The sequence below is a fragment of the Mesoplodon densirostris genome, chromosome 14 (assembly GCF_025265405.1).
Source record: "Mesoplodon densirostris isolate mMesDen1 chromosome 14, mMesDen1 primary haplotype, whole genome shotgun sequence".
NCBI classification, from domain to species: domain Eukaryota; kingdom Metazoa; phylum Chordata; class Mammalia; order Artiodactyla; family Ziphiidae; genus Mesoplodon; species Mesoplodon densirostris.
Genome location: NC_082674.1, coordinates 78,242,729 through 78,263,454, shown reverse-complemented (window position 1 = coordinate 78,263,454; position 20,726 = coordinate 78,242,729). Strand labels below are relative to the sequence as shown.

Genomic DNA, 20,726 nt, shown 5'->3' with positions numbered 1-20,726 from the left:
AGGAAGGCGAATACAGGAGGCAGAGAGGGGACAAGGGAGATGTGTAATAGAGTGAGAGGGCCTGTGTGGGCCAAACAAAAGCCATCTGCAGGGGGGATGGCCCTGTGGGCCACCAGTTTGAGACCCTCACCCAGGTACCTTGCCCTGGCCGGCTAGTCCATGAATGTTTCTTTGATGCCTCAGCATCTAGCAGAGGGAAGAGGGGCAGGTGACCTGATTTCCTTGGCCCTGGGTAGAAGGAGCCACCGGCCTCAGCAGCCCAGAGGCGTCACCTCCCCGTGTCACCTCCCCTTCTCACCCAGCCGGCTGTGCCGCACCTGATGTCAGGTGCTACCCTTTGGCTCGAGCTTCCTGTGAGGTGTAGCCAGCAGGCGCTCTTCTCACTCACAGACTAAGAAAGGGTGGCATGCCCCTCCCGCTCATGACCCAGTCAGAGCCAGCCCGGCCCCCTGCACCCAGGGAGCACCCACTGGGCAGCAGCTGCGTTGTCTGAAGCGCTGGCTGAGCCTCGCGTACGCACTGACCTGGGTGGTAGGAGGACACACAGGGCGGATGTGGGGAGTAGGGGTGGCGTGGAGACAGGAGGACCCGGAGGGGGACTTCCCTGGTGGTCCAGTGGTTAAGACTCTGCGCTCGCAATGCAGGGGGCTGGGTTCGATCCCTGGTCAGGGAACTAGATCCCGCATGCCGCAACTAAAAGATCCTGCGTGCCGCAACTAAGACCCGGTGCAGCCAAATAAATAAATAAATGAATAGTTAAAAAAAAAAAAAAAAGAAGGACCTGGAGGAGAAGGGCAAAGACAGAGAACAAGACTTGGGGGGGGGAGGGGGCTGACAAAGAGCACAGGGAAACCCAGTTTTGAGTCCTCCCCATGGCCACTCTCTCACACCTGCCCCTCCCCTCACTCTCTCCCCGCTCAGTGCAGCCACTCGCCCCTACTCCCCAGCCCCCAGTGTCACCCACGTCCAGCCGAGCTACACAGGTGCCCAGACTAATCTGTTAGGCCATGACTTTCACGAAGGCTCCCCGCACGACCAATGCCAGGACACACTCCGGACGGTTCTGGCTGGCCGGGGCCCTTCTCTGTCCATCCAGCTCCCTTTTCCACTGACTCACCACGGGAAGAATCCAGTCGGCCCAGTCTGGCTCTTCGCTACCACCTGGCTTCCGCGCTCGGAAGGCAACGGGCTCCAAGGTCACCTGAGAAAGTTACCGACTTCTCACAAACCTCAGCTGCTACCACCTGTATCCCCTCGTTTCCCTCCTCCCAGCAGGCCTGGGGGCAGTACAGTCATCCTAATTCCAAGGCCGAGAAGAAACGGGGCCTCAGAAGGCGTCAGTCCCTTCCCGAAACCACGGGGCTGAGACCCCTCTGTGCCCCTCCCCTGGAGGCCTTCCCACTTGACCTGTCCTAAAGGAACACCACGAGCTCCTGAGGAACGAGGGCCAGGTTCTCTTTTTTGTGTGACAGAACAAGGCAACAACGAGAGGACGGAGCTAGGTAAACAGTTGAGAGGAACAGCCATTAGTTCTGTGTCTGTTTTGAATCTATCCTGTTGCTGAAATTCATTTCAAAAAAACCTGAACTTCGTCCCCCTTGGCAGACGGCACGATGCTGTCCTCCTAAAAGGCACTGAAAGAGCAAAGACACAAAGCAAGTGAGGCCCAGACGCAGGCAGCAGCCAGCTGGAACGTTCTGGGATGTGGTCACCCCGGTTCCTTCCTGAGGTGGCGAAGCCTCTGTGGAGTGGAGCTCTGTGTTTGTTGTTTCTTTCTGCGTGGAAGATGTGTGCTTACCACCAGCACAGGACCAGCAGAACCGTGACTTACGTTTTCCGACATAATGTGATGGATGTACTATTTATGTTTCATGATCTGTGTCATTCCTGACGGTCCCCAAAACACTTTCTACCCGGAATATGGGTATATTGGCATGGGAGGTGGAGACACAGCACTGACTGCCCTCCTGCGCAGTTTTATACACACCATCTGCTCAGAGCGAGGCACAGCAAGAGAGAAGAGGAAGCCCCAAGGCCCCGGGGTTGACCTTACAACAACGAGTGACCTGGGTCACATTCAGACTCTCAGTGCCAGGCCCTGAATTGGTCACCTGCCATTGTAATCAGGGCTCCAGGAACCCCAGTCCTCAGAGCCTGCCTCAGCACCAAAGTTCACCCTAAGCCCAGATGTATCGTCTTGATTTCTTAAGTTGCGAGCTTTCTGGACAAAGTGAAGAGATAACCGAGTTTTGGAAATTCACTGTTTTTTGCTGTTGTTGTTTTTTGTGGTACGCAGGCCTCTCACTGTCGTGGCCTCTCCCGTTGCGGAGCACAGGCTCCGGACGCGCAGGCTCAGCGGCCATGGCTCACTGGTCCAGCCGCTCCGCGGCATGTGGGATCTTCCCGGACCGGGGCACGAACCCGTGTCCCCCGCATCGGCAGGCGGACTCTCAACCTCTGCACCACCAGGGAAGCCCGGAACTTCACTGTTGAACTCCAGTCGCTGCCCATAGCAGCCTGCCCCGGCCTGCCCTTCCTGCAGCAGCTCGGAGCCTTCGGCCACTCCCGACCCAGCAGCCGTGAGGAAGAGGTGATACCTGCGGACCCCCTGAGAGCAGTCCTTCATCTCTCCTCATTCACACAAGGCAGTCCTGTTGGGTGGCTTTCCCAGGCCAGGAGCCCTCCAGGCACTCAGCTGAGCAGCCAGCCGCGTGAAAAGGAATTGCATCACAGGCCAGTGTGATAAGACCAATCACAGAGGTATGCACGAAATATAGGTGATGCCCCAAGCCTAGTGAGAGGAAGTCTTTGTGAGGTGGAGGTGGCCCTCTTGAAGGAATGAAGGAAAGATAGAAAAGACTGAACGAGAAAGCTGCAAAGGGCACGCCCAGGCCCAGGTACTGCCTGGACGTCCAGCATGGATCCACTAACCCTACCTGGGCCTCTGCTTCATAATGAGGCCAAGACCCTGGTCTGCACATCAGAGCTGGCTGAGGCCCTCATTTGTTTACACTTTAATCCTAATCTGATCCTGGCTGGAAGGGAAGCTCTTCTCCTTTCATGCTTTCGGACAGTGGCTTTCCACCTGCCGAGTCTCAACAAAGCATTTAGGAATAGAATGAAATAAAAGAGAAAATATCAGAGCGCATCTAACATAGTATTATTTCTTGAAACTCTTGTTGCAGTTATATACATGTGTGGATGAGTGTGTAAATTGGATCATAATGTAAAAAATATTTCTTACTGAGGTGGTGGTTTTAAGTTTAAGAAACATTGCTTTAAGGGAAAACATCCATCAACTATTAAACAAAAAGTCTCAAAAACTGTATCTTGTTCTAGGGTAGAGAAAAAAAGCAAGGCTTGGTTCCTGCACTTAAGCTCTGGATCCGGGGGTGAAAAGACAAACACACCACTAGGACAGGATGTGAAAAACCACACTGACAGAGGGGTGTGCCCAGCGCCTGCCGAGCCACCGCCTTGCCCAGGGTCCCAGTGCTCCCAGCTGGGCGTTGGGGTGTGAATACAGAGCTGCAGGGGTTGGTGTGGCGACCCGGGGCCAGGGGCTTCTCAGCAGGTGCTGGGGAAGGACGCAGGGGCAGTGGTGCCAGGCAGGAGTGGAGAGCTCAGAAGCGGCCGCTGAGGATGTTCCCCTGTGGGAGGTGTGGGATTATTCCTATTGTTTCAAAAAGGGGATGACATGGGGCAGGGGCCCAGGCGGGGTTGGGGGAGGGCAGGCAGCAGCTTGAGGACCAGACGTTGCGTTTGTCCCTGGTTCAAGGATTCTTCAGGTTTGAACGTTGGTCCTGATGAAAACTTAGAAATACAGTTAACTGTTCATAAGTCTGATAGGAATATCCATATTTTGCTTTTCTTCACGTTTCTGCCTTGCTGTCCAGCTAGACCCAGGGTTGGTGTCTGCCCACCAGGCTCATTACCAGCCTGCTTTCCTCTCATTGTCCCTGCTGAGCACCAGGCCCTCCAGCCAGGGAGGGGACAGGTACAGAGAGAAGTGCCTTCCCCTGATACCTCTCCTTACACACCTCGAGGGCTGCCTGCAAGCTGGCCGAGAAAGATACAGCAGGGTCGACAGGTCTGATTTTTCAGCTCAGCAAACAGGGAGTGACCTCTCTTTCTGCTTGTAAAAGTGGAAATGGAAGAGAAAAGAAAAGCAACCGAAAGAGCTAAGATTTTATTTCCCCTTTATGCAAAAACAGTTTTTGTCTGTAGACCCAGAATATAGTGTCTGCCTTTTCCTAGTAATCTCTCTGAGCCCAATAATTGGAAAGGGACTAGGCAAATACCAATATGCAGCTAACCGAAGGGCTAACTTTTTTTTTTTCTTGGAGTATAGTTGATTAACAATTCAGAGGGCTAACTTTTAGAGGCTGGGAACCTGCTTGCTTTCCATGATATTCACCTTGACTTTGAACTCTTTTATTTATTTATTTTTTGGCTGCACCGCTTGGCACGCGGGATCTTAGTTCCCTGAACAGGCATTGAACCCGTGCCCCCTGCAGTGGAAGCATGGAGTCTTAACCACTGGATGGCCAGGGAAGTCCCTGAACTCTTTTTAAGATGTACCCAAGAGAGTTATAATGTGTCCTGCTGTGTTGTCCATTCTTCTGCAAAGGCTCGTCTCCTTGGCTCTCCATACACCAAGCCCCTCTCTACACCTCTGCTACCAGTGTGTTCTGCTGCCTGGAATTCCTTTACCCATGTACTACACCTACCTGAATCCTACCTACAAGATGTGGTTCAAATCTCATCTCCTCCAGGAAGCCAACCCACAAGGAGGACTTAGAATTCCTAAAATCTTTATCCTTTCAAATTGTTGTGAATAAGGGACTCATTCATTTCCCGATTTTTATAGCCTCATCGTGTTAAGTGTTTATCACTGAGATTGTAGATTCCTGGAACCCAGGGACACTAACTCATACTTCTGTGCCTGGCATGGAGCTGAATACATAATAGGATCTCAGGATTGATCTAATGCAAATATGATACAAAATATGAGTTCAAGTCTCTGGGACCTTGGGAGGTTCCTTAATGCCGCTGGGCTATAACTTCCTCTCTTGTAAGACTAGGATAGTAATAGTACCTACAATTTAGAGATGTTGCAGAGGTTAAATGAAACTATAGGAAAATGTTTAACACACAGCACAGGGATCTATTACTTACTATAAATTGGTAAGACAGAAGTCAAAGGACATTCTTTTTTATTTGCTTGTTTCTATATCTGTTTAATTTTAGGGTTTTCCCCATCTTTGGGAGTTTTATTATATTTTTACTTATTTTTGAAATTTGAGATGTTACAATGGTTCCAAAGGCAAGTCAGAACAAAAAGCTATTTCAGAGAAGTGTCATTCCCCCCATTTCCTTTATTCTTTCAATCCTGTTCCCACTATGCCACACAGGTAACTAATCTCATTAGGGTTTTTTTGTTTGTTTGTTCCTTTTTCTGGTTCTTTTTCCTTGAATAAATAGGTTATTGAAAGTTATTTGAGTGGAGGTTATTTCCTCCACTCAGATGATATTCTTAAGACCATGTTCTTTTGAGACCAGATTCTCAAGACCCTAGTCATCTTCAGTTTGGGAGGTGTTGCAAGCAGGAGCTCCATGACAATGGGGTTAGTTGGTGCTAATCCTCAAGGGATTAGTCATGGTGAGAATGAGGTGGCGTAAATCCTTGCCCCAGGTCCCAAAGGTATCTCTATGGCAGATAATGGGGCCACAGCCCCCATTCCTGCTACTTGGGAGTTCCTGCTACTCGGAGGCTGAAGCGAAAGTTTTGTGCCCTAATGAAGCATCCCCACCGAGCCCACTGTGGCCTGCCGATTCTCCTGAGAGGGCAGCAATGCCAGGTTGCCTGAATAAAAAAATAGAAGATTGGGGCTTCCCTGGTGGCGCAGTGGTTGAGAGTCCGCCTGCCGATGCAGGGGATGCGGGTTCGTGCCCCGGTCCGGGAAGATCCCACATGCTGCGGAGCGGCTGGGCCCGTGAGCCATGGCCGCTGAGCCTGCGCGTCTGGAGCCTGTGCTCCAAAACGGGAGAGGCCACAGCAGTGAGAGGCCCACGTACCGGAAAAAAAAAAAAAAATAGAAGATTGGATTTTTAGAAAATCACACTCAGTGGTTTGCTTGCAAAACCACACCAAGCAAGTGCAGCATCCCTGGGGCCTTAGCTCTTGATGGGAAAACAGCACTTTATGCTTCTAATTCTTATTTCTCGGTGAGATCTGAGGAATCAAGGTTGGAAGGTCCCTGGATACTTCTCCATAGGACCTCATGTCAAGGAGTAAAACCGGAGTAAATAAAAGTGCACAGCCAGAGGGAGATGGCCAGAGGAAGCGAACGCCACAGCTGGAGGTATTCATTGCAAAAAGCATAGGAGGAGAGGATCCTGACTCGGGGAGTCAGGCTGTCTGCAAGTCAGCTCCGAGGCTATGACTCACCGCGAGGAAAAGGAGTGCCCTGTATTCCGGGCGAGGCTGCTTGCTCCAAACGGGATCGGTGGCCAAGGAAGGAAATGAAGCAATCCAAGACTAATCAGCAGCCGCGGGGCAGGGCGAGCTGGAAGCCCAAGTCATCCCCAACTTCTGTAGCTTGATATTGACCCTGTGCCTCCAAGGGACAAACAACACGAAAGAGATGGGTGAGAAAGGGAGTCGGGCCCTATCCTGGGCAAGTAGTTCCCCCCTCTCTGCGCCCCTGAGTTTCTCACTGTAAGATGGAGGGGTAGACCTGGCAGTCAGGACCCCACCTCAGCCCAGGGCCATGTTTTATTTTTTCCCAATTAGAAAAACAAGTGAACGGAGGCGCTTTTGCACAAGGCTGGGCTTCCGGTTCACCATCGCCGCTCTAATCCCCCACCGTCTCGCCCTAAATCGGCATCACAAATTGAGGCTCACCGCCTGCCTCTGAAGTTATTTGAAATGGCAACTCCTGGACAAGCAGCCCCCCGAGTTTTTTTTTTCCAGCTCTGGGGCTCTAGGATTCTATGCCCTGGAAAAAACAGATTTTTGAATAGTAAATAGATACGGGGCAAGCAGGCTGCCCTGGGATGAGAAGGAAATGATCCTTCGCCCCAGCGTGCTAGAGGGCGAGTGTGGCAGGGCGCCAGGGCTGAGCATACGCCAGGCAGAAGCGACACAGCTTAGAGAGGATTCAAAACAGCATTTTTTTAGAGCCTCCTGGTGCATCCTGTTTCTCTAGGGCTGCCACCGCCACCAGCAAGTGGGCATCACGCCCAAACTGCAGTGGGCAGTGAGGGATAGGTACCCATCTGTCCGGTTTCCTGAGCAGGTGGCTGGGATCCTGGTGCCCAGGCTCTGGCTGCCCTCTGCTGGGCAAGCACAGAAGCTGCTTCCCAAGGGAAGGAGACGCCCCTCTCCTGGAGTCCCCGCATCTGGGAGGTGGGAAAGGTCTTCCACTTTTCTGCCACCTTCCTGGGAAGGCTAGGGAAAGTATCAGTGCCTCCTACAAAGTCTCCAGTAAGACAGTCTCAGGTCACTTAAGTCTCCTGCATTTAATGAGAATGATTTTTCTGACATAGGGTCTGACCCAATGATGTGCCCAATAAATATTAACGGAATAAATAACTAGCTCAGCAGTTACCCAAGGTAGAAACCGCTCCTGGCTTTGTTCGGGAGAACAGTTCCAGTTTATTGTCCCTCTTTGTGAAATTCCGGTCTCTAGTAGGTCCTTCTACCTGGCTCTCCCAGTTCCAAGCTGCTTCTACTGGAGATCCAACCTGGCCTTCTTCCTTCGGGATCCTGGAGGCTTCTCTCTTCTAATCCCTCAACCCAGCTCCCGGTTCCCAGCGGAGATGCTTACGAATCACGTTGGATCTCGTTCACAGCTTCTCCCCTTTCTCTCTCTCTTTAAATGTTTCCTTTTGTGTCCCTTTTGGACACCGGGATTCTCATCTGGCCTATAGTTCCTTGGACTTAGAGATTTTCTCTTTTTCCCGAAGCAGCCCCAGGCCGGGTTCTCTTTCCCTCATTAATTATTAACTGTTGTTACTTGACACTTGCAAATAATGTGGGCCTGGAGAAAGGGCTGGAAGGGACCTGTGGGACCCCCTGGAGTGAGCCTGGGAGAGGGCCTGGGGTAGGGCCTCAGGTCCAGGCCACTTAAGAGTATGATCAGTGAACACTGAACTTTTCTTCAAGCCTGTCTCAGGTGTTAACTAACCAAACCATACTCAAGTGTGTGTGTGTGTGTGTGTGTGTGTGTGTGTGTGTTCCTTAAGTTTTTTCCTATTATGCCTATTTCTCTTACAACTTGTTCTTCCTAATCAATAATAGGGATCTAACTTTTTTTAAGCTAGGTGACATATGTGGTGTTAAAAAATAAACTGAGGCATATTACAATTTTTAAGAATTTATTTGAGCAAAAATTGATTCAAATCAGGCAGCACCCAATGTGGCAGATAGAAAGGAGCCCCAAGTAGCTGTACAAAATGAAAAACTTGTATAGGCTCAAAGGAGCAGGAACAAGAAGTTATATCGGGCGAAAAAGCAGATTGGTTATTGCAAGGTTACTTCCCTTTAGGGGTCGGCAGAGGTCGACTAGGCAGCTGACTTCCCTAGTGCTGGTCAGGCAATTCCTGGTTGGCTGGGCTAAGATTCCATTTCCGGGAGAGCCAAAAGTATAAATAAGTTTCAGTTTGGTGACGTGGGGTTTAGCATGAGCAACTCCATCTTGGGCATGTCATATTGTTTTGTTTTGTTTTGTTTTGTGGTACGCGGGCCTCTCACTGCTGTGGCCTCTCCTGTTGAGGAGCATAGGCTCCGGACGCGCAGGCTCAGTGGCCATGGCTCACGGGCCCAGCCACTCCGCGAGCATGTGGGATCTTCCCGGACCAGGGCACGAACCCGTGTCCCCTGCATCGGCAGGCGGACTCTCAACCACTGCGCCACCAGGGAAGCCCGTCATCTTGTTTTTAACAGTTGGTAGGAAAAATTCAAAGGACTGAACAGAGTCAGTAGAAAGTTGTGCTCACTCCCACTCCTTTCCCCATGTCCCTTGCCCACAGAAAACCTGCTGCCATTTTCTTGTGCATCCTTATAGAAATAGTACTATGAACATACATATGGGTATAGTCAGTCAGTATTTACTGAGGACCTGCTATGATCCAAACACTGTTGTTGCCCAAAATATACAAAAATTCTTGCTCTAGGGAACTTGCATTCTGATGAGAGGTGAGGGGATCAGGCAACAAATGCAATAAAACAGTCAAATCTATGATATGTTATAAGTTGATAAGTGCAATAGAAAAAACGTAAGCAGGGTCAGAGAGCTGGGATGTGGTCCTGACTGCCCTTCCCCTCTGCTGCCCCGGCCACACCCTGAGAACCTGGGGCTGCCCTGGGTGGGTCATGCCTTCACCACACTCCTCGGTGCTGGGGGGTGTGCCCTGCATGACCAGGTGGGGCTGTAGCAGGTCCTGGGGGGTCAGCTGGAGAGCCTCCAAAGCAGGTGATGGGCTGGGGGCTGCTCATCTTCATTTATCCTGGGTCACAGTTTAGGAATATTTTTCTGGCTTTAAGTAAATGTTACCAGAATTCTCTACATCAGTAGTTCTCAAAGTGTGGTCTATGGACCAGCAGCTTCAGGACCAGCATCATCTGGGAACTTGTCAGAAATGCAAATTCTTCAGCCCCCTCCCCCAGTCCCACTGGATCATATACTCTAAGGTTGCAGTCCCAAAATCTGTGGGGTTTTTGTTGTTGTTGTTTTGTTTTGTTCTTTGGCCACATCACACGGCTTGTGGGATCTTAGTTACCCGACCAGGGACTGAACCCAGGTCCTCAGCAGTGAGAGCTCGGAATCCTAACCACTGGACCACCAGGGAATTCCCAATGAAATCTGTTTTAAATAGCCATAACATCTGCTCTACAGAAATGCTTTACCAATTCACATTCCTAACAGCTATGGTCATAAGCACACATTTTCTAGAGTTATGCATTTTTTTTAATTTATTTATTTTATTGATTTATTTTTGGCTGCATTGGGTCTTCATTGCTGCGTGCGGGCTTTCTCTAGTTGTGGTGGGGGGGGCTAGTCTTCGTTGCAGTGCGCAGGCTTGTCATTGCGGTGGCTTCTCTTGTTGCCGAGCATGGGCTCTAGGCGTGAGGGCTTCAGTAGTTGTGGCACGTGGGCTCTAGAGTGCAGGCTCAGTAGTTGTGATGCACAGGCTTAGTTGCTCCACGGCATGTGGGAATCTTCCCAGACCGGGGCTCGAACCCGTGCCCCTTGCATTGGCAGGCGGATTCTCAACCACTGCGCCACCAGGGAAGCCCAAGTTATGCATTTTAAAAAAAAATCTTTTCCAAATTAAATCCTAGGCTAGGGATAGAGATTATATATTAACAAGTAAAAGATAAATCTACTTTAAATGGAGTATAATCTATAAAAATTTTGAATCATAAACATAGAAGTAAAAGGTAAATCTTATAGCTCAATTATTTGAAAATAAGGATCAATTCATTTGCTTCTTGAGGACTTAATCTATCCAACCTGTCATGTAAGAAAATTCCTTCAACTTGATGGGTGACCTAGTCCTAAATTCCTATCCCTAAATTCTATGTTATTAAAAAACAACAAAAGTTGGAAATAAATGAGGAATAATTAAAAACTGACAATGTGGGTTGTTAAAATACAAATAAATGTAATATACATTTCTATTCCTCTTTACACTTTCCAGAAGATAAGCGAATGGTGTTGATGGTCGTTAGGCTATATTCTAGGCAGTGTGGAAAGCACTTGGTACGGAATTTTATCACAGCAGCACAAACAAGAAACTATCAGGCTTCCCTGGTGGCGAAGTGGTTGAGAGTCCGCCTGCCAATGCAGGGGACACGGGTTCGTGCCCTGGTCCGGGAAGATCCCACGTGCCGCGGAGTGGCTGGGCCCGTGAGCCATGGCCGCTGAGCCTGCGCATCCGGAGCCTGTGCTCTGCAACGGGAGAGGCCACAACAGTGAGAGGCCCGCGTACCGCAAAAAAAAGAAAAAAAGAAACTATCAGAAGAATATTTTTGGCTTTAGTTTACAGATGAGCAAACAGGCTCAGGAAGCTTAAGGATCTTGCCTGGTGTACACCTAGCAAATGAGAGGATCTGGAATTGGATTATTTAATCTCAGTCTGGGCTCATTTTGCTGAAAGCCACATTTGTAGAGAATGGTGCTTATCTGAGCCTAATCCCTGGAGTACTAGGATTCTTTGGACAGAGAGGCTTAGGGAGGTCAGGAGGAAGATAAGTCTTGGCCAGAGTCCATCTCACAGAGGGTCAAGTGGGATCCCAGACACACCCTGTGGCTATTTTGCCAGTCTTGCTTCCCTTACCAGAGGAATAATGTCTATTATGGCAGGAATGGCCAATTGGAGTCCTGGAAAGGGCCTCCTACAGCCAAGATAATAACCTAAAAACATTTCTGTGCCCCGGAGGACATTGCAGAAATCAGTTCCATAAAGATCTGAAAGATACAGGGCTAGTGATTGTTACAGCATCTGCATTTACCTTACCTGTCTGGTCAGTGTCACAGGCCAGCGGTGGTGGGGAATAAAGATAAGTCAACAGAGACATCCTCTGGGTGTGGAATTGCCTACTCCGCCCACGGCACTTCTGCCAGGAGAGAGGGCACCCACACTCAAGGGCAGGGAGTTACACAGGGAAGGCATGTACAGCAGGGGGTGGACTCTTGGGGGCCACCTTGGGATTCTGCCTGCCACCCCTCCTCCCACTTAGAGCGCGGCTGCCAGCTCTAAGCTGTTCAGCTATGTCACAGCCTGGGCACCAGATGTCATCCATGGTGCCACGCTGGACCCCTTTTGTCTTGGTGTCACCCTGCACAAGGACCACAAGGATCTGGCACCTCTCGACTTTTCACTTTCACTCTCTGTGTGAGTAATAAACTGCCTAATCTGAAAATGGGCTCCTTCTTTCTTTTTTTAAATTCTTATTGGCCAGAGGCCATCTCACAGAGGGTCAGCTGGGATCCCAGACACACCTTAATGGCTAACATTAACAACGTTGTGTTAGTTTCTGCTGCACAGCAAAGTGAATCAGTTATGCATATACATATATCCACCCTTTTTTATATTCTTTTCCCGTATAGCATTGAGTAGACTTCCCTGTGCTCTACAGTAGGTCCTTGTTAGTGGTTTGTTCTTTAAGCCAGGCCTGATGCTTCAAAACTGCTTAGGGACGGCTCGCCACTTGACAAGAAAATACTGGGCCTGCAGAGGGGGGAAGGAATTGTCCACCAAAGGAACTGCAGGTCATGGCCATAGTGTCCAGCAGGGGCTGGGGAACAGACACGGGACTGGATTCGTCTTGTGCTGCATCAGATGTGACAAAACATAAAGCTGGATAAAGGAGAGCTCATTGATTTGGGAGCGCTGCTGTATGGTACAGAACTTACACCCTAGCAAGGAGCTGGAGAGGGTGCTGACACTCTATTTCGTTGGTTCATGGAAGCTTAGAAAAGCCATGGGTCCCAATAAGTGAAATAGAACTGCCAGAACCACCCTGGCAAATAACAGGTGAAGGGCTCAAAGGCTCAGAGAAGTGGGCATGCTGGAGTAGATATACTGCCGAGGACACAACACCCACAGGAGGACCTGGAGAACATGCTATTCACCCAAGCGAAAAGGATGCGCTAGTGAGAACGGCCACCAGCATCAGGGAGTAGCTCAGAGGTGGCTGCCCTCTCTAGGCAGGGGCTGGTAGTGGGAGATGCTGTTACAGACGGAACTGCGCTTCTCTGCTAGTGGGGGTGATGGAATCCTGAAATAGAGGCCAGGTGACAACACTCCACTGCCAGAAGCAAGGTGGTGAGATGACTGAAACACATGACAAGAACAGACATAATACATGACAGCCAGAGAAGTCTCTTCCCAGAGAGAATTGCAGAGATGGTAATAGAGCATAGTATTCCCACGGGGCAGGAGAGAGCCTACTTTACACAATCAGGGTGGATGATAAAGGCTCAAAGCAGCCGTCCCAATAAAAAGATGTGATCTCCTGCCCAGTTTTCAGACCTTTGATTGAAAGGGAGGCTGGACTGCTTATGGAAGGATCCTACAGTATCATGGCAATTGTATACAGTAATGATCCCCTGGTCCTTCTCCAAAGGGACCTGGGGGTCATGTGCTTAAGTCACTAGAAGCTGAGGATAGGGGCATAACCAGATATTTCAAGGACTGTGGGATACAGGATCTGAGTTAACACTGAAATCCTGAGGTTTGGGATTTTACGATTGTGCTGTGGTTATCTAGGAGAATGTCTTTGTTCTTACTATACATATACTGAAGTATTTAGGAGTGATGATTCATGATATCATCAGCTCACTCTCAAATGGTTCTGAAAAAGTCATGATTACATTAATATGTGCATATTTATGGAGAGAGAGAAATTATATGCGTAAAATGTTAACAATTATTGAATCTAGATGAAACATATATAGGTATTCATTGCCTTATTCTGTTTTTTTTTTGTACTTAAAAAAATTTCAAAATAAAACACTAAACTATAAAAGAAAGAAAGAAAGAAATCCCAAGGTTTAGGAGTTCCCTGGCGGTCCAATCATTAGGACTTGGCGCTTTCACTGCCATGGGCCCAGGTTCAATCCCTGGTTGGGGAACTAAGATCCCACAAGCCTTGAGTTGCAGCCAAAAAAAAAAAAAAAATCCCGAGGCTTTAAGTATCATCATTACAGGGGCCAGGTAATAACGGAGTCCTGGACCAGGCCTCCTTAGTGAGTCTACCATGTCCATGGATCCACCTGATGGTCATTTCCCCAATCCACAAATACAGAATTGCAATGGACATGCTTGACAGTTGGAAGAACCCCTACATGGTCCTTAGCCTGTGGGGAAGAGCTATGGCAGTGGGCAAGGTCAAGTGGAAACCTCTGAACCTGCTTCCCCTGACCAAAATCATAACTCACAAATAATCCCACATCCTGTGGGGGAGGGGAGTTGGGCCACCCATAAAGATGAAGGAATGCAGAGGTGGAGGTGCCTCTCAGACCCCTCTTAATCACATCCACTTCAAGCACAAACCAGATGTATCCTAGCAGAAGACGGTGGACAACCGCAAAGGCGGCCAAAGAACAGCCCCAGTGTTTACAGCAGGCTCGCACGAAGAGGTACCCAGGTGTCTTTCTTAGGCAGAGGAACAGCATATCAGGTATGCAGTATGGGTCAGTGATCTGGCAAATTGCTCTTTTGCATCTTTATCAGAGCCATTTGTAGTCTTGCCCCAAGGCCTAAATCTCCCACCTTCTGGTTCTGGTCAAAGAGGGCTTGGGGTGAAATTAGGGTCCCTGAGAGCACATCAGGGTTAGGTTAAAAAATATATATATCATGCAGTGCCATGAGCAGGAGTAGAACAACCAGAAGTGTTTACAAGGAATTGCATTCACATGCAACGCTTTTGGAACACAAACTCTGGGAATTTGTGTTCACTTCTGGCACCCCTTCTCCTCCCTCAGGATGGACTGGGCAAGACAATGAAAGGGGTTAATTCTGCAGGCCTTTCAGTCTATCTCCCAAGACCCAGCTTTCTCTCCTGCCCTGGGGCCTGATCACATCCTGTAGATATTTGCATTTATAATGTAAAACTTCCTCCCCAGCCTTTCTAAACAGGAAACCTGTTCCTTCCAGCCTAAAATTAAGCTGGGACCTCCAGCCTTTTCCTGTCTCCCCACCTGTTGGCCCTTAAGCTCCCCTCCCAGCACCGCCAGCATTCCAAGGCGTCCTTGACCCTCAGCCTCTGAGGCTCAGCCTGTGCCTCCCACATTTAACCTGCCCTGAGGCATTAATGTGAGTCCAGCAGACACAGGCAGATGCTTCAGAGCTGCCCAGTTTCCTCTAAAGAATATTTTAACTTTTCTTCCTGGAGACAGCTTCTTGCTCATTTTCAGGCGTGAGTAATCTTTCAGGCAGTTGGGTCATGAGTTATAATAAGCAGGAAAGTCTCTGGTTGTTTGACAACCTAAGGTCTCCTCTTACTGTGTATTCTCATTCTCCATCGTCTGTGCACAAGTACTTCGATCGGCAGTTAAGTCTGCCCATACGGGAGTCGACTGTATTCCTTGTAATACACCATTTTATATAAGGGACTTGAGCATCCCCAGGGGCTCCTAGAACCAGTCCCCTCAGGACACCGAGGAAGGACTACAGAGGGTGTGCCCCCAACAGAACTTCAGGAAATTCTAAAGAATGTACTTTGGACAGGAGGAAAGCAATCCAGGGAAAAGATCCGGAGATGCAGGAAAGAATGAAGAACATTGACAGTGTAAAACACTTAATACTGTCCGCTGGGCTTAAAACAGCAAGATGAACACGGAAGAGGGAGAGGAAGTGGGGTTCATATATTCAAATATCCTTGTGTGGTTTGAAGGACCGTAAAGCTATTCCTTTTAGATTTTATTAAGTTAAATATGAATGTCAAAATATCAGGGTAAAAATTATTAAGCTAAAAATATGTCCCATACTTGTAAAAATTAAGAAAGTAATTAGAAAAAATATTTAATTGATCCAAAAAAAGCCAGAGAGGAATAAAAATAGAAAAGAAAGCAATATAAAGCACAAAATAAGATGGACAAAATAATCCAAAGAGAGTGCTGATAACCATATAAATTGTAAAAGAGTATATAAAATACAAATAACTAAAAATATTAATTTAAAAAGGACAAAGAGGGAACTCCCTGGAGGTCCAGTGGTTAGGACTCGGTGCTCTCACTGCAGGGACCGGGTTCAATCCCTGGTCAGGCAACTAAGATCCCACAAGCCACTCGGCCAAAAAACAAACAAACAAACAAAAAACAGACTGTCAGAATGGATTATAGAAATCGTTATACTGCTGACAAGAAATATCTAAAGGTTTAATTTTCAGAAAGATCTAAAGTAGAGGAATGCAAAAGGATATACTTGTATTTAGACAAACTAAGGGAAAGAAAGCAGATGTAGCCATGCTATTATCAGGCAAAATAGAATTTAATGCAAAAAGCATTACTAGAGATAAAGAGGATCACTCCATTATGATAAAAGGTTTATCAGGCCAGGAAAATAAAACAAATACAAACTTGTGTGAACCTAACTAAATAGTCAAAATACTGTATATAAGTGAAAATGGAGAGAACTACAAAGAGAAATTCACAATGCTACTCTCCATGGGTTTTTTTTTTTTTTTTTTTTTTTTTTTTTTTAAATTTAGCTGCCCTGCCTGGCTTGTGAGATCTTAGTTCCCCGACCAGGGATTGAACCTGTGCCCTGGGCAGTGAAAGCGGGAGTCCTAACCATTGGACTTCCAGGGAATTCCCTCCATGGGATATTTTACACATTACTTTCTCCAATATTCAGATCAAGACGTTACTCTATTGACTAAACTCTGCAACCAAGAAGCTTAACTTCTGGGCAGAAATAGAACAACAGTGACTCTCATAGGGAACTCTTATGAAAAAAGATCCCACAAGGTTATTTTCCTCAGATCTCAAAAGACTGATTCACTCTCTGATTCAATTAAATTAGAAAGTATTAACCAGCTCTCGCGCTCTCCTGTTAGTGAAGGCCGGCGGCTGTTCCGTGGAATGCAGATAACCTCTGCCGGCACAGGGAACACCTCCCTGCCTCTCCCTTTCCCCTTGCCTCCAGTGCCCGAGCTCGCCAGCATGTCTGTAGTGCCACAAATCACTCGCAGACCCGCTGGCCCCGGCGGGGGGATCAACCAGGTCAGCAACAAGTACATCCAGCAGACCAAGCCCCTCACCCTAGAGCACACCATCAACCTGTACCCTCTTACCGATTACATTTTGGTACAAAAGAGCCCCTTTATGAGAAGGACAGCTCAGGCCTTTTGGTCGGAACCACCCTCTTCCAGTAATTCGCCAAAATGACCAACACAAAGGGAAAGAGTAGGAGCACCTGCTACATGTTCTCTAGGCCTTTTAGAAAACATGGAGTTAGTGGTTCCTTTGGCCACATACATGCAAATCTACAAGAAGGGTGATGTTGACATTAAGGGACTGGGCACTGTTCAAAAAGGAATATCCCACAATATCCCATTGGTATCCCAATATACCATGGCAAAACTGGAAGAGTCTTCAGGGTTACCCAGCATGCTGTTGACATCGTTGTAAATGAACAAGGGCAAGATTCCTGCCAAGAGAATTAACGTGCCTAGCAAGCATATTAAGCACTCTAAGAGCCGAGATTGCTTCCTGAAATGTGTGAAGGAAAATTATCAGAAAAAGAAGGAAGCCAAATAGAAGGGTACTTGTGTTCAACTGAAGCACCAGCCGCCTCCACCCAGAGAAGCACATGTCGTGAGAACCAATGGAAAGGAGTCAACTGTTGGAGCCCATTCCCTATGAATTCATGGCATGATGGGTGTAAAGAAAATAAAAGACTTGGACTCTACAGTACTTCTCTTAATTGACTGGAAATGTTGTGTCCCCTCCCCCAAAGAAATATTTAAAGCACTTTTTTTTTTTTTTTTTTGCGGTACGCAGGCCTCTCACTGCTGTGGCCTCTCCCGTGCGGAGCACAGGCTCCGGATGCACAGGCTCAGCGGCCATGGCTCACGGGCCCAGCCGCTCCGTGGCATGTGGGATCCTCCCGGACCGGGGCACGAACCCATGTACCCCACATCGGCAGGCGGACTCTCAACCACTGCGCCACCAGGGAAGCCCTAAAGCACATTTTAATTGTGTTCAAATTCAGTGGGTGACGTCTTTAATTTTCAAATGTGGTGGTTTTGCTTCCTGAAAGATGTGAGGTAGTTTGTTGTGCAATATACTCCACTGGTTAATAAACGGCCAGATATTATTTATAAAATAAAATAATAATAATAAAAAAAGAAGTACCACTCTGTTGCAGCCAGATTTCAGCACATGAGGGAGGAACTTGATAAAATTGGCAAGAGGAGGACTGTAGAAGGGGTTTTGACTGTCCCTGAGCACTGGCTACCCCACATGTTGCTGCTACAGCTGGGAACAACTTTCTTCAAATTACCTGGTGGTAGCTTAACCCAGGAGAAGATGAAGTCGACGGACAAAAATGCTTAATGACAGAGCTATTGGGTGGTCAAGATGGAGTCCTGCAAGGCTGGAACATTGATGACTGCACTAGTAACTGGTGGAGACCAAATTTTGAACCTGCTCAGTACCCATATATTCCTGCACATATTACAAAACCTAAGGAACATAAGAAGTTGTTTCTGGTTCAACTTCAAGAGAAAGCCTTGTTTGCAGTCCTTAAAAATTACGAGCTGGTAGCTGCACCACTGTTTGAACTGTATGACAATACACCCAGATATGGACCCATCATATCTAGTCTCCCCCAGCTTTTGAGCAGGTTCAATTTTATACACAACTGAATTCCTGCACAGCAGAGAAGTAAGAGAAGCCGTCTTGGTGGGGAGGGATAAACTGGGAGATTGAGATTGACATATACACATTATTATATAAAAAATCGATAACTGGGTTTCCCTGGTGGCACAGTGGTTAAGAATCCACCTGCCAATGCAGGGGACACGGGTTTGATCCCTGGTCTGGGAAGATCCCACATGCTGCGGAGCAACTAAGCCCGTGTGCCACAACTACTGAGCCCATGCACCACAACTGCTGAAACCCATGCACCTAGAGCCTGTGCTCCGCAACAAGACAAGCCACCACAATGAGAAGCCTACACACCACAAGGAAGACCCAAAGCAGCCAAAACAAAAAAACATAACTAATAAGGACCTACTGTATAGCACAGGGAACTTGTTTGTTTGTTTGTTTGCACCGGGTCTTACTTGTGGCAGGTGGGCTTCTTAGGGAACTCTTCTCAATACTCTGTAATAACCTATATGGGAAAAGAATCTAAAGAAGAGTAGATATATGTATATGTATAACTGATTCACTTTGCTGTACAGCAGAAACTAACACAACATTGTAAATCAACTATACTCCAATAAAAAAATAAAATAAATTTTAAAAAAGGGAGAGAAGCTGTCTTTGTGAGCACAGCTATACACAGTGTAGAATAAACATGCTAGAAAAGTTTTTTTGGTTTTATCTCTTTCCCAATCCCTAAATTACCACCTACTTTCTGTTGTTTGAATAGTAAAGTTAATATGAAAAACTAGATTGTGGTGTAAACAAATGTGATAATGTTTACTTTATTTTTGGTTCTACACATATTTTCTGTACAACATTAAAGAGAGTGGACTTCTTTCTTAAGAAGAGAAAAGAAAAGAATTAACCAAAAGAAAATTAGAAAAATACGATATTTGGAAATTCATGAAATACGTTCTAAATAACTGATGTGTTAAAGAAGAAACTCTTGTGGAAATCACTTAGTATGCAGAAATGCAAAATAATGACAATATACTACCATATCACAAACACTCTTTAGATATTTATAGCCTTAAATGGTCGTGTTAGAGAGAAATAAAGGCTGAAGATTAAAGATCCAACCTTTTGCAACTTAAGTTGCAAAAAGGACAAAAGAAATCCAAAGAAGCTGAAACCTTACTTCATGCGCTGGAACAAGCATTCATTTTCCGTGAACCAGGCCCTTGGATCCAGTAGAGCCTCAAGTTGCAAGTTGGCAACCCGCTCATTGTGAGTCAACGTGAGAAAAGGCACTCTTCATTCTACCCCTTGATTCCAGAACCTGTATATTCTGGTTATTGGTACAATGCATAGACTGCATCCCCGGAGGAAGAAGAATGTCCTATCCCTGAATGTTGTTCCCAAGATGGTGCCAGGGCTGAGGTTTTAATGGGGCATTCCAAACATTTACCTGGCTGACTACTTTTGGATGGTCTGGTATATGGTAGAACTAGTGGATTCCGTTATTAGGTACCCACGGTTATGTGTCATTCAAATTCAAGGAAGATCGGGCATTCGGTGAGCCTTCACGGTGGTGCTGGCAGAGACACTTCAGGCAGTGAATTACATCCACGTGTGGAATAGGCATAAACTATAGTAAGAATGAATCACTGTCCCCTCCAGAATAGAAGAGATCAGATGTAATCAATTTGCCACCAAGAGGCTGGCTGTTTTCCTCCAAGGGATGGTACCACGTGGCACAGTTGCTGACATGGTAAATGTTAAGTTAGATCAGCCTTGGACAGACGGGGCCCATGCTGTCAATCACACAAGCAATGGAGTTAGACAGAGCCTAGCTGATATCCACCAGATATGTCATCCCGTCCACATGGCTGCTGAGTGCATCTTCTGATGTGGATGCTTTTGGTGGGCCCTGACTTGAAACACAAAGATACACATATCTTGTGCTCATGCACACAGGTTCATCCTCCTCCTCAGACCCCTTTGTCTCTAATCTTCCCATCTTACTCCTTCTAGGTCCCTGACCTACTAGACAAACTACTCACTCATCACAGCTCAGGAGTCCATACACATACCTACTTTAGACCTCTTCTCTTGAAATACAAAATATATGTGGACAAAACTTGTTTCCTGCCATACCAGTAAACTATAAAGGTTGCCTGCCATCAGACCATCAGCCTCTGCACAGTCCTCCCTGAGGGGAATTCTTCAGGATGGAGAAAAATAGACACTGGCTTTAGATAGTTAAGATGCATATCAAACGAATGATTTCAATGATGCAGACCCTTGCATCTTCCCATACATAGAAAAGCACTAAATTCATTAAGTTGTCTGTTTTTTTGTGATTAGCTGCAATTTTTTGATGTTCAGCTACATGGG

General features: G+C 47.3%; 1 non-coding gene and 1 pseudogene across 1 annotated transcript; both read left to right on the top strand.

The window, feature by feature from the left end:
- Window positions 1-601: 601 nt before the first annotated feature.
- TRNAA-CGC (transfer RNA alanine (anticodon CGC)) lies at window positions 602-673 on the top strand. Its single transcript has one exon. It is a non-coding gene; the product is annotated as a tRNA-Ala (tRNA).
- A 16,006-nt stretch (window positions 674-16,679) lies between these two features.
- LOC132501930 (cleavage and polyadenylation specificity factor subunit 5-like) lies at window positions 16,680-18,385 on the top strand (annotated as a pseudogene).
- Window positions 18,386-20,726: the final 2,341 nt, after the last annotated feature.